We start from the raw sequence: 12981 nt of genomic DNA on the forward strand, positions 1-12981 counted from the left end.
TATTTTTTAACAACTATAAATGGAGCATAAAATTTATGAATCACTTGCACACCTGAAACATATAATGTTGTAAATCAATTATATTAATACTCAATTAAAAAACAACAAATCATATACAATGACAATTGCTGATACTTATGTAAGTTGCATGTCAATAAAGCCGATTTCAAAACATGAAAAAAGAGGGACTAGAAACCCTCAGGTTCAGAGGATTAAACTGCAGAGATTGAGCATTGTGGCTCTGCCTTTCTCTGAGCATTCCTTGAAATGGCATACTCAGATTACGGGAAGAATTTCTTTGAAGGGCGTTTAGATGAAGAAAATGTGATTCTTACATTGTATCCAGTTAATGAGGAAATTATTGAAGACCATCAAGTGGAACCAGGTGTTTCCTCAACTTCACAAGTCAAAGAGGAGGCACTGAATACAAATAATCAAGTTCCTCTTCCTCAAACAAATGAGCTTGAGGAAGATCGTCCAAGTTCTAGCTTTAGAAGATCATTTTGTCCCTTGCCGACCACATTGCCTCCGATTAACGATGTGAGTCGGGACACTTTGCGGAACTGGTGCCAACAACTTAAGCTGAGTACTGACGGCCAGAAAATAGAAGTTTATCAGAGACTCCAGGAAGATGCTTTTCCTGAAAAAGATCAGTATATTCCTAAATCATCACGGGAGGCCCAAATGCACTCATGTTCAAGGAAGCACAGCATGGTGACCAAGAGGGGAAGTGTACAGAAAAGGAAGATGAGTGAGAGTCAGGAAAGGACTAACATGGTTGAGGTGGTAACTTCACCTCAGGTAGCCATGCTGGCAGCATGGTCAAGAATTGCGGCAAAGGCTGTTCAACCAAAGGCTGTGAATTCACGTGCCCTTTGTGCCTCTGAATCCTTTCTGCCACAAGCCTCAGGTGTCCGGTGGTGTGTGGTCCATGGCAGACCACTCTTGGCAGACACAGAAGGTTGGGTTCGCCTGCAGTTCCAAGCAGGTCAGACCTGGGTGCCTGACACCTCCAGGAGGATGACCTCCCTCTTCATGTTACCTGCCTGCACTTTTGCACCCCCAGACCTGGAAGACAACCTGTTAGACCCTGAATGCACTAAGAGGAATAAGAAGATTATGAAAAGATTAATCACAATGGGGAGGAGGAAGAAACCTGGTTTGGATACATCAACATCATTGCTTTCAAATGGACCACGTTTTAAAAAAGAATAAGTGATTACCAGCAGGGAAGGAATGGGAGGTGGAGAAATGGGTGAAGAGGGTAATTTTATGGTAATCATGGTAACTAGATTTTTGTAGTATCAAATATCGAATAACTATGTTGTATATCTGTAGTGGGTGTGTGTATGGGTGTGCTCAATTACTCAGCCGTTCAGTTGTGCTTGATTCTTTGGGAACTCATGGACTTCGGTCTGCCAGGCTTTGCTGTCCATGGAATTTTCCAGGCAAGAATACTGGTGGAGGACTTGCCATTTCCTTCTCCAGGGGAAACTTCCTGACCGAGGGATCAAACCTGCATCTCCTGCATTGGCAGGAGGATTCTTTACCACTGTGCCATCTGGGAAGCCCTGTACATTTGTAACATAATGCTTTATATGGTTTTACCTCAAGTTTTACAAAGCTAGAATTCACCACTGAAGTCATCTGGTCTTGGACTTTTGCTTGATGAGAAGTTTTTGATTATTGATTCAATATCCTTACTAGTAATTAGGGGAAAAAGGATAAATGGTGGAGAGCCCACAGTTAAAGTGATTCACATCCCAATGACTGCTATACTCTGTTCTCACCATCCTCCGTGTGGCCTGATGCCTTAAGTACAGATGGGAATGTCTGTATTCTGTACTTAAGGTTTACCTGAAAGTGACTGTTACTAGCTATATATTGATAGAATGTAACTTGGTTTTGTTTTAGTTAATACAGTTTTTTAGCAGTTTTTGACTTAATGCTGGATAATCCTTTGTCTGGATGTACCATAATATATCCATTCATATCTCGAAGGCCACCTTGGTTACTTCCAAGTTTTGGCAATTATGAATAAAGCTGCTATAAACAAACAAAAAAAAAAACATGAAAAAAGAACTTTGAGAATAAATGATATCAACATATTCCCAAAGTGGGCGCCCACATTGGTGCAGAGAGAAATGATTAGTGGTCAGACTTTCGGAGGCGGCAGAAGGCGGTGTTGCCTGCAGCGGCCTCTGCTGGGAGGGCTGGGTCAGGGCTGGGAGAGGCAGCTGTAGCGAGCCGGTGAAAGTCGCTCAGTCGCGTTCCACTCTTTGCGACCCCATGGACTACACAGTCCATGGAATTCTCCAGGCCAGAATACTGGAGTGGGTAGCCTTTCCCTTCTCCAGGGGATCTTCCCAACACAGGGATTGAACCCAGGTCTCCCGCACTGCAGACGGATTCTTTTACCAGCTGAACCCCAAGGGTACAACCTGAGGAGGTGGCGCCAGGCATGTCCTAGACGTGGTGGAGCCATATGTTGACTAGCAGTTTGCAGAAGACTCTTGTCGTCCACCTTCCAACAAAACAAAGCACAGCAGCAACAGGAAATATCACCTAAAGATCTTTTGATAAAATGGACCTGTCTCTGGAAATGGCAAAAAGCAGGAGTTTCATATCTGCTGTCCTTTCGATGGGCCCCGTGCCCTTCAGCTGGCTCTGCCTGCCAGCCTCATCCCCTAGTCATCTTGGGGCCTGCTCCCTGCGGGCGCTGGAATTCACAAGCCCCATCTACATGCCTGAAGTCTGTGCCCTCCGAGCCCTTCTCTCTCCTCTGCACCCATCATCCTATGTCAGCTGTCTCATCTGCTCTCTTCATTTCTACCTGTCAAAACCCCATCTGCTCTTTAAGTCCCAACTCAAATGTCACTGTTTCCATCATCATACTGCAATGGTAGATTTATAGCATCATTTCATTGATTTTACTCTGTTACCGGAGTCAGTTCTTCTAATTTTTTTTTTTTTTTTGCATTCTGATAATTTGATCTTTTTATGAGATCCTCCCTCCTTCCTTAGAAATATATGTGACTGATTTTCACCTCAATGGAATGACCAAAGACAAGTGATTGAGGAAAACAGCACATGTATTCTCATGGAAGATAATTTTACTGCCCCCTTTAGTAACCATTTTATATCTCCAATTCCCACATGGTTCATTTCAGAAAGGCATCACAGCATTTCAGTCTATTGTTTCTTAAATGAGAACAAATCCTCAAGTTTATTTTAATGTCTTCTTTGGCCACCAGTTTTCAGCAAGCATGCTTATCACTTTTCAGTTGAGCTAAAAAGAAACAAAAATTCTTTCTTGATTGCTTTGTTATCTGTGCAATGGATGCTCATTCATTTTGTTCAGTAAGGAAGAAGAGTGGCTGTGATGAACTCCCTCCAACATGTATTTGTTGTGCCAGAAAACACTATTAATGGCTAAACTGCTGAGAATGTGGCACCCTTGTAAAGAATGAGCATTCAAAGCATTCAAAATTTAATTCCAGATATACAAGCAATAATTCTCAAACTGTCCAGGTTCTGCTAATACAGAATGACACATTTGAGAAGAAAACATTCATTTCCTTCCTGGTGCATTTCCAAGCTGTCTGAGAAGCTGAAATTTTCTATTACATAAAAAAAGGCCACAAATATTCTTCAGTGATTGTCCTTGATACACAGTCCCTCAGGCTCAAAAAGAAAACAGCTCTCATTACGCTGTCACTACAAAGTGCATACATTGTGTGTATAAAGAGCAAAAACAAATAAATAAATAAATAAATAAAGTCCACAACAGAAACATGAGCGAAAATTGCTGCAACAACTTCATTACTAGGGATTTTAAGATGCTAAAGAGGTAACGAGTAGGAAGGTACAAGGAGAAAAAATGGATGTTAAGATCTGTACAACTAGTGTGGATTTTCCCAAGGGCAAACTTCACTTTTATTAACCATCTAAGGCAGAAATAAATATAACGTATGGTGGTATCTGTAGACTGCTATGACATCTTTACTCTTTCTGGTAAAATAATTTAGCAACTGCACCCAAAACCAGTCAACAGAATATTCCCTTCAATCCACAGTATTTATGTCTTCAATTGGTATTTTCATTTAATATCATTTCAATGTAATTTTTAATCCTTACTCTTATATCTGCTATTTCTCGACCACATAGGGTGTTTTTTCTGGCAGCAAAATACAGCCAGTGTGGGAGAAGTTTACATCTGGTACTTGGCCAGTAGGAAGGTGCCAATGGTGGGGAGAAGCCATGGATCATTAGCTTCACTTGTACCTTTTCTATTATATTTCTACCAAAATATACTAGGTACTGTTTTAGGCATTAGGTTAATACGGATGCCTATGTGACAAGGGTGGTGCAAATGACTATTAGGAATATACTATTTGCTAAATCTAGATGATGTTAGAATTTCACATTTTAGCAGTAGTTGGCAACCAGAATTTCTACCTAATGATCCTCCCTGATGTGAAGAACTGACTCATTGGGAAAGACCCTGATGATGGGAAAGATTGAAGGCAGGAGAAGGGGACGACAGAGGATGAGATGGTTGGATGGCATCACCAACTCAATGGACTTGAGTTTGAGTAAACTCCGGGAGTTGGTGATGGACAGTGAAGCCTGGCGTGCTGCAGTCCATGGGGTCGCAAAGAGTTGGACACGACTGAGCGACTGAACTGAACTAAGTTCTATGCTAAGTCAAGATCCAGGTAGGAGCAAAAACGACTACTAAAGCAATTTCTGGACTAAACATCCTCCCAGAAAAATAATTCATAAAATGGGTCTAAGCCACGTGTATAGTTACACAGGCTGTCCAATGCACATGGACAGCCGGATGAGGAATGTCTGGGCCTGAAATCCAGTGCCTACTCTACTTTCCAAGCCATCTAGCCTGGCATGGAGTTGCATCTCCATAGAGAGTAAGCCCTCTTTAATAGCTGCATAATATATGGGTCCACACACTAAGACACTTACCACATGCCCAGGACACAGCCCACTCAGAAGATGCACTTTATTATAATTTGCAGAAAATACCCTCTAGGCTAGGCACTGTGGTTTTTATAAATCTGGAATCAGTGTGCTCAAGAGCTTAATAATTGGAGATGGAGAATCAGGACAGAATCACTGGGTCAGGGAAAGGAGAATGTGAGAATGCCACGTACGGGATGCTAGAGAATTCCAGAAACCTTCACAGGGATCATAATGTCCAGGTGAGTTTGAAATATGTGATTTAAAGTACCACAAAAACACCTCGCAGTAGGAGAAGGGGCACCATGATGTCTCAAGGCAGCACAGTAAAGATGTCCTCAATACTGTTAATGTGTCCGGCCTCCATTCAGGATTGGCCTGAGATCCGGGACAAAGCAGGGCGCATGTGGGGGGAGACTAAAGATCCAGCTGAGAAACTGTAAGAGGGCTGGGTGTCTGAGAAAGGCCCTGAGCACCCTCGCTCGTGCTAGGGTAGCCTCAGTCCTACATGAACTGGGCAACTCAGACCCAGTCCACGCACCATTATGGCTCTAAGCTCTGAGTCTCGGAGCTCCAGCAACGCTGCGTGAAATAGCATGAAGAAACATGCATGAAAATGTTATCAGCTCTGATCGATCACTACACAGTTTGACTGCAAGTGCTTTTGCAAATCCGCCTTGTTGTTTAGTTCCAAAGTCATGTCTGACTCTTTGCAACCTATGGACTGTAGCCCATCAGGCTCCTCTGTCCATGGGATGTCCCAGGCAAGTAGGTTGCCATTTCCTTCTCCAGGGGATCTTCCTGACTCAGGGATCAAGCCCACGTCTGGTCTCCTGCATTGCAGGCAGATTCTTTACCACTGAGTCACCAGGGAAGCAAATCTGTGTACCAGCCAACAATTCCATGTTCAAGCCTTGCAAGCCATCCATAGCATCTTTCCTTTTTCATTCATTTTTGGGTATACATGTCATAATTCACTTTCTCATAGAAGAGAACTATATAAAACAATCTGGGGTTCTGTATTAGATATTTCTTCCTTACCTACATGGTATGGTTCTAAAAGGCCACAATGGTGAGTTCACACAACTGCTACTTTGCTTTGCTGCATATCATAGCCAATAACCAAATCCCACTGTCCCCATCCCCATACTGCAAGGAAAACAGGTAAGACAGGCACGTATATCAAAGTGAACACATCACCAGCCTTGGCGTAATATATTTCAGCATGCGTGACTAGTAGGTGAGTTTGCCAGTGCATAAGGGACAGTAACTTCCACTTTCAAAAATTCATTTGGCATTTGAACTTACACTGCATACTGAGCACAATCCATGTTCCTACTGAGACTATAAAATTTAACCTTCTAATAAGAACCGCAGTTTCCATGAGTGACCATGTCATTACATTAGGTTTCTCAGGTTGCTCCTTCACAGAACAAGCAATCCAGTGGCAGAAAGCTCTGTTTCCTACCAGCTGAAATCACCTTCTTGCAAAGTGCCATATGGGAATCAGAATCACTCTTCAAGGAATTTTAAAATATAATCACCAACATTGGCTCCAGGTAGGCACTTAACCTCTCTTTCCTATACACTTGGTTTGGGAAATTCGGATATGATGCTTGGTGTGCAGCAGACTGAGCTGGAACGAGAGTGTTTCACAGGTCGGAACTTGTACCATCCTTATCCTAAGGTGGAAATTCTAAAGCAGACTCACAGCTTCCCTTTCTGTCTCTAGCACAGCTGTAAAAGGCTCTTTATACATGGAAGTGTTTGCTGAGTCTCCAGGGAAAAAGCTGTGGTTTTCTCTTCAGCAAAGCAACAGGAATATCAAGATGTCCCCGCAAGGCATTAGCTCTTGACAGGAGCCTGTTATGACTCCCAGGGGCTTCCTTTAGTTGACGGTGCTCAAGGTGTACAGCTGTCTCCAGAGACTGTCCAGAGTTTGTCCAGAGGGCTAGGGGCAGGCGGAGGTTAGCATCTAACATATGGGCTGGATATTTAGTAGAAGGAACCTGAAGCAATGTGTTTCAGTGTGAGACTTTCATCTCAGGTAATCTTCCAAGAATCGATGTATCATTTTGAAGCATCAGTGCCCCTACATTAAAGTGATGCTCAGGCTTTAACTCAGCGGAACGACTTCCCCACACTAGCTCTCAGGCCTCTCAGGACCACACCCCAGGACTTTCACGTGACAAGGGGTGACCTAGGCCGCCCTTCTGCCCTTGAGCATCTGACAGTGTTAATTATACTCCAGACCCAACTCTCTTCAATAACCTCAAACTCAGAGCACAGCAAGCACAAGCATAACCTTTGATAATGATTTAATATTAAATTATGTTAATGTGACATTTGTTACCTATTTCTCCTAAAATCAAGAAGTCTGAATACTGATGTCACATGGGTATTCGCTGTGACCAACAGGCCTTATCCTGTACTTCAGCTCTCAGAACATCTACTGAAAAATTTCAGGTCACTGATAATTCAAGTAGTGAAAAAGCCCACTTTACTAGGAATGACCCCACAAATAAGCAGATTTCAAATATTCTAGACCCTTCTCCTTAGTAATAAATATTTTATAATTTTATTTAAATCACATAATACAAATGTGTATGTATAACTGAAAATTTGTTTCTATTCATTCTATATTCTTTTATTCTATCCCTAAAGACATCATAGTTACACCCTACTAAACTGATTTTACGATCCATACATAGGTTCAGAGCAACAGTTTGATGAAAACTCTTACAAGCAGTAGAGTCGTTTGCAGAGTGCCACTAAATGCTGGAAGATCTGCTCATGAACTGTGTTTCTCATTATCAGAAGCAGCAATGAGGATATTAGCAGAAAGTATTGCTCCAGAAAATCAAGGTTAAAAATGTACACCTTTAAGCTGACATAGCCTCTAGTCTAGGATCCCCAACTACATGCACCGTGTATGAACTTTTGTAGATACTGCTAGTCAGTTATTGCCAATTAGTAATTTCTTTTTTTTTTCTCCCGAGCTTAGACAAGACTTCTCTCCCTTCTTAGTACTGAATTCCAGGTAATAACTCCTAGCTTATTGTAACTGATGGAAGAAGTAACTCCTACTTGCCATCTGACCTCTATTCTTTATTTTAAATGTCAATTTTGTGTCATCCAATTCAACACTTCTAGATAGGTGAAGAACTTAGGTGAGAAGAAAGGCAGGGATAAGAGCTACGTGACTAGGAACAACCCAAGGGGCTCCCCTAGCCGATGAGAACTTGGGCTGGTGGTTAGATTGTACTGCATAAAACTACATCATCTTGCTCATCCCGATCCCTAATGTTCTGAAATTTCTGCTCCCCAATTTTAATCATATGTCATCATTTTTCCATGAAAGTCTAGGTTGACAAACGAGCTGACAGAGGCACTTGTGCATGTTCCATAAGGAGACCAGATGTTTCTTCTTTTATCTGCTTCATCCCAAATCTGCTTTCCTTCTTGATAGTCCTCTGAAATGGACTCTGCTACCCATCAACGAGTATGTTTTTCAGGCTATCACTTTATTTGGATCAGATCGCTCTTTATAGAGATATCCTTGATCATATTCCATCTTGGGTAATATTCAAGGTATGACTTTCATACATAGATATTGATGGATATTTTATTTCACTATCTCAGGGCCTGAGAAGCTATTTATTACTCTATAAATGTTAATTACTTTCCTATTAACGAATTAGATCTGCATAAAATTTTAAAGAGGTTTAATTTCAGAAATACATTATATGATGAAATATCTGCAAATCTCTATTTGTGTTGTTATGGTTTGGCAGTTATTTGACAATTGACTTGGAAGCAGTGATCCTAGAATTTTTTTTTTTGATCAGTAAAATGCGAAGAACTTAAGCACATGATTCAATAAATGTTGACAGCGCAAACTACCAAATAATACCCTAAACAAGACAAAAACATTTCCATTTCCCCAGAAATTTCCTTTCTTCTCTTTTTCTGCTCCTTCGTAAGCAATAACAGTTCTAATTTCTGTTCTTATAGATTGGTTTTGTCTTTTTTTTTAACCATATGTAAGAGGCATGAAATGCAATGTGTCAATTTTAGTCTAGCTCCACTTCCTTAGTGGTTTTGATACTGACTCACTGTACATATTAGTGAATCTTTCCTTTGTATGTTGAATAATATTCATCCATCCATTCTTTTATTGATGTAAAGTTGGTTTATTTCCATTTACAGATGGGCTTCCCCAGTGGCTCAGTGGGTAAAGAATCTGCCTGCATGAGACACAGGAGATGTGGGTTCTATTGCTTGGTTGGGAAAATCTCCTGGAGGAGGAAAAGGCAACCCACTCCAGTATTCTCACCTGAAAAATCCCATGATTAGAGGAGCCTGGTGGGTTACAGACCATAGGATTGAAAAGATTTGGAATGGCACCCCACTCCAGTACTCTTGCCTGGAAAATCCCATGGACGGAGGAGCCTGGTGGGCTGCAGTCCATGGGGTCACTTGGACACGACTGAGCGATTTCACTTTCACTTTTCACTTTCCACTTTCATGCCTTGGGGTAGGAAATGGCAACCCACGCCAGTGTTCTTGCCTGGAGAATCCCAGGGATGGAGGAGCCTGGTAGGCTGTAGTCCATGGGGTTGCTAAGAGTCGGACACGACTGAACGACTTCACTTTCACTTTTCACTTTCCTGCATTGGAGAAGGAAATGGCAACCCACACCAGTGTTCTTGCCTGGAGAATCCCAGGGACGGGGGAGCCTGGTGGGCTGCCGTCTATGGGGTCGCACAGAGTCGGACACGACTGAAGCGACTTAGCAGCAGCAGCAGCAGAGTGACTAAGCACATAACATTTATGGACACTATAAACATTCTATGAAAACGTGCAGATTTTTGTGGACATATCTTTTCATTCCACAGGAGTGAAATGACTGTGCAATAAGACAGATGTATGTTTACATTTATAACATTGCTGAATAGTTTTCCGAAGTCTATCATTTCACACTCCCACTAGCAAGAAAGGAGAATTTTAGTGCTATACCTATTTTTTTTTTTGCTAAGATTTGACGTTGTGCATCTTCTGATTTTTACCTATTCTGTTTGTCATATTGTCTATTAGTACTACTCTAAAGAGTAGTTTAGAAGATCAGGGGTTTGCATAGTTTAGCACTGCATGGAAATCTAGTTCACTATATTAAAACCCAACATTCACAGTTTAACACACTCATAACTACTAATGAGAGAGAGGCGGTAGCAGAAAAAATGAAATTAGCTCTTACATCCCAAATTAAAAATATTTTAATATCTCCAGAATACATGGATACAAACTGAAACAGTATCTACTCTTTCTCTCTTCTCTCCGGCATTACTTGTGTAGAAAGTTCTTTAGGCCAATACATAATATTTTTAAGAAAGTATTGCAGAATTTTATACACAGACAGATGAATCTAATCTATAGCTCACATCTGAGATCCTGAAAGTTCTATATTTTCTGATATTGAATTTACTGATCTTCTTTTCTTCCCCAAGCTCAAGCTAAATAACTGTACTGAGTAAAAAAATAAAGTTAGGTGAGCTCTTTGTGCCTTTCTACAAGTAGATTTAATTTCACATAATTCATAAGTACTGTTTCTATATAATTATGTACAATTTCATATCCATAATGCTCATGTTATATAGTGATTTTCATGAGTGAAAGGCACTGGGATGCCAGTTACTAGAGCTCCTTCCAATCGTTTATTTCCTATTCAGCCTTCAAATGAATTAATACTCTTGCTTTCTTATTTAAATTTCCCACATATAAATTTGGGGAGAATTAAGGCAGAAGTAAAAGTTTTCACTGGAATACTCCTAGCTAGGGTTCTTTTCCTCTGAAACCTTCCCATGTTGCTGTTTTTTGTGTTTTTTTTTAACCCCATACTGCCATCAAAGGCATTCTTGATTTAATTTTTTCCTATATTACCACATACCTCAGCAATATATTTTTCAGTGTTTCTGTCTCTTTTTTTTGACCCTACATTTTTTTGACACACACAAAGCATTCCTATTGACACCATCTTTCATTACACCAAATGTCTCTGAACTCCCCACCCATTAAATATGAATACCTTCTTTTGAAAAAATGCATGTTTATCACACGCAACCTCTTCTAACATTTCATTACTACTGCTTTAGTTCATTCTTATTTCTCACTTTAGCATATACAATTTCTAAGAATTTTAATTCTTATCATTTTCTCATCTCTTTTCATAAAAAATCTCCCGCATGTATTTTTCTTAATATTTCTTCAAAGTAGCCAATTTTTCCCAGTAAACTCAAAATTCCTTTGCTGTTGTTCAGTTGCTAGGTCCTGTCTGACTTTTTGTGACCGCATGGACTGCAGCATGCCAGGCCTTCCTGTCCTTCCCTGTCTCCCGGAGTTTGCTCAAACTCATATCCATTGAGTTGGTGAAGCTGAGTAAGGTAATAATGTAGGATGCTGGGAGTTAAACTACACTGAATAATAGGAAGTTATGTGTTAATAAGAAATTGGCATGAGAGAATACAGAAATGCAGAGGGAGCCTCTGACACGGCCAGCCCAACAGAGAGGGGGCATAAGGTAGATGGTGGGGAATGTTGAGCTTTAAGCAGGCTTTTTCACTCTCTTCTTTAACCCTCATCAAGAGGCTCTTTAGTTGGTATAAAATAAAATTCCTTAGTTGGATATAAAAAGAGCTGTCATCACTATCTTGCCCCAAATTCCCAGTTTCATTTTTTTCAGGTCTTTTCTGTGGGTAGATTCCTGCCATACCCAGTTATCCAGCAACCACCAAATAGAACCTACCCTTTTAGACCATATACCTTCCACGAGCTAGGCTTTCTGCCCACGGTGCCCTTCTCTCCCACCTCTACCATAAGCCTGTAAGCTTCAGGGGTCCTTCAAGGCCCCTTCCCCACCACCTGCCTCTCTGCTAGGGCTGACCATGTCAATCACTCCCTCTGCATCTCTGTATTATCTCATGGCAGTTTCTCATTAATACAGAACTCCTCATTATTCAGTGTAGTTTAACTCCCAGCATCCTACATTATTATCTTATTCAGCGGTTCGATTCCAAAGTAAAATGGAAAAAATGAGAGCATAAAGTGAAAATAATCAAAACGCAAAACTAACAATGGGGATCCATTAGAAAATTTTCCCACTGAAGACTGACACATGAACCCTAATTACTCAAAAGGGCAGATTTCCTCCAGTGCTGGGGGGAAAACTATAAGTGACTTATACTTAGGATTTAGTAATAATTTATATAAACTTTTGTGTGTATGTGTGTGTATATACTTCATTTTGAGTCTTTAAAGAGGAGGAGGTGGTTTAATGTCCCTTTTTTAGGCAAAAGAAAACAGGTTTTTGGAGTCCAGCTAACTGACTTACTTTAAACTTCTCAGATACTCATTCAGTTACAGAGTCATAGGAATAGACTTTGAATCCAAGTGTTTCTATCTCAAATCATCTGTGACAACCTACTGCTGGGTTCACAACACTGACAAAATACGTACAGAAATAAGGTAAAAAATGCTCAAAAATTATTTATTAAAAAAACCCACAAAACTCAAAAACATTCACTGTTGATATTTCCTTTAAAGGTCACAGGAAGTTTAAAAAGTTCCACTTTATTACCTTTGGATTATAAGAAAATAACCAGTGCCTTTATAGTAAAATAAATATTTATTTCTCCAGAGTTAGAAATCTGTCAAAATCTTCTAACAGAGTTCCATCAAGATCGTTCCAATTTGATTACACTAATAATAGGTATACATTCAAAAAATAGCAAAAGGAGGGAGACATTTCCCATTTTCAACCATGTTTTCAACTTACTATTCTAAAACAGTCACCGACTTTCTCCTCTATATCTCTATTTTCTGTTATAAATCTGATGCTAAGCCACAGGTTTCCCTTGAGAAAGTAAGACTATATTTCTTTTAGAAGCTGTGGTACATCAAAATATTGTTTGACCCTCAAACTAAGTATGAAATGTGAATTTCAAAGTT

The 12981-nt window shown here is 40.4% G+C and overlaps 1 pseudogene; it reads left to right on the top strand.

The window, feature by feature from the left end:
• The first annotated feature begins 202 nt into the window (after nt 1-202).
• LOC104985572 lies at nt 203-1381 on the top strand (annotated as a pseudogene).
• The last annotated feature ends 11600 nt before the right edge of the window (nt 1382-12981 follow it).

Source organism: Bison bison, unplaced genomic scaffold (genome assembly GCF_000754665.1).
Source record: "Bison bison bison isolate TAMUID 2011002044 unplaced genomic scaffold, Bison_UMD1.0 scf7180017864050, whole genome shotgun sequence".
Classification (NCBI taxonomy): Eukaryota; Metazoa; Chordata; class Mammalia; order Artiodactyla; family Bovidae; genus Bison; species Bison bison.